This window comes from Mus pahari, chromosome 5, assembly GCF_900095145.1.
Source record: "Mus pahari chromosome 5, PAHARI_EIJ_v1.1, whole genome shotgun sequence".
NCBI lineage: Eukaryota > Metazoa > Chordata > Mammalia > Rodentia > Muridae > Mus > Mus pahari.
Window position 1 is genome coordinate 39,129,946 of NC_034594.1, and position 1,711 is coordinate 39,131,656.

At 39.7% G+C, this 1,711-nt stretch overlaps 1 protein-coding gene across 1 annotated transcript in view; it reads right to left on the reverse strand.

The window, feature by feature from the left end:
• LOC115064025 (islet cell autoantigen 1-like protein) overlaps positions 1-1,711 on the reverse strand; it is a 25,162-nt gene that overhangs the window by 14,188 nt on the left and 9,263 nt on the right. The window lies entirely within an intron of this gene.

Genomic DNA, 1,711 nt, shown 5'->3' on the forward strand with positions numbered 1-1,711 from the left:
AAGAAAGAAGAAGAAGAAGAAAGAAGAAGGAGGAGGAGGAGGAGGAGGAGGCAGCTGCTAAAGCCAGGTGTGGTAGCATGTAGCTTTCTTCCCAGCACCTGAGAGGCAGAAGCAGGTGGATCTCTGGGAGTTCAAGGTTAGCAGAGTGAGTTTCAGGACTGTCAGAGCTATGTAATAGTGAGACCCTGTCGCAAATAAACAAAACAAAGTCAACAAAAACCTGAAGGCTACAAGGGTGCATACCTTTGATTCCAGCACTCAGGAAGCAGAGGCTGGTGGATCCCTGTGAGTTGTAGGCCAACCTGGTCTACATAGAGAGACCCTATCTAAAAGAGAGAGAGACAGACAGACAGACAGACAGACAGAGAGACATCGGGCCTGGGTGTAGCTGAGTTGGTAATGTCTTTCTGAGCATGAGCAAGACCATGAATGTTCAATGCCCAGTGCCACATGAGGTAGGCATGACAGCATATGTCTATAGTTTCAGCTCTCTAGAGGTAATGGAAGAAGGGTCTTAGGTTCAGTGGCATCTTTGGTTGTAGAGATAGTTTGAGGCCAGCTTAGACTGCAGGAGACCCTGCAAATGTAGAGGGTTTAAATTTTTTATTTTAATCAATGTGTATGAATGTTTTGCCTATATTATACATTTGTATGAATATATACATATATATATACACACATACGTATATATTGTCTATATTATATATATATACATATATGTACAAGAAAGCCTTGTTTATAAGATGCCATTTTATAATCAGAACTTAATAATGATCACAAAGAATGAAAGTAAAGTGAAATTATATATCTGTGAATTATATACATACATATACACATATATAATGTATGTAAAACATTCATATATGCATATATATATGTGTGTGTATATATGTATATACATGTATATATATATATGTATATATATATATATACATGTATATATACGTGTGTGTGTGTGTGTGTGTGTGTGTGTGTGTGAGTGTGCACCATATGTGTGTCTCGTACCTGGAGCTGGAGTTCTATCAAGTTGTGAGCTTCCGTGTTAGGTACAGGGAACCAAACCCAGGTCCTCTGCAAGATCAATAAACTGCTCTTTAACTGCTGAGCCAGCTTTCCAGCTCCTAGAGGTTTGTCAAAACTAGTAATTTCACATTTTATTTTCATTCTTTGTGACCAGTATTAAATGGTTATGATTGCAAAAAAAGTATCTGACAGGCAGATCTTCTTGGTGAGTCTTAGGGAATCCACAGAGCAGACGTCTGTAGCTGACAAACCCAAATACAAAGGACTGAAAGCACACCGGAGAAAAACCACCCAGGCACCGAGGAGAGCTATAAGCGGAGAAGAACTGTAAAGTTGGTACTGAGGAGCACCATCAGCAAGGGAGGTGGAGCTGGCCCATGCCTTTAATCCTAGCACTCAGGGGGAAGACGCAGCTGATAGAGGAGTTTGAGGCTAGCCTGGTCAACACAGCAAATTCCAGCCAGTCAGATATACAGAGAGACCCTGTCTCAAAACGTAGGAGGAATGAGCCACAGCAAGACCCTACCTAGCAATAATCAGTAAGTGTAAATGGACTGAATTCTTCCATTAAGTGTCAGTGGCTGGTGGCTGAATGTATTTTTTTTTTTTTTTTTTTTTTTTTTTATTTTTTTTCTTTGTATCTCTGACTCTAGACATACAAAGTTTAGAAATGTTCTTTTCTTTTCTA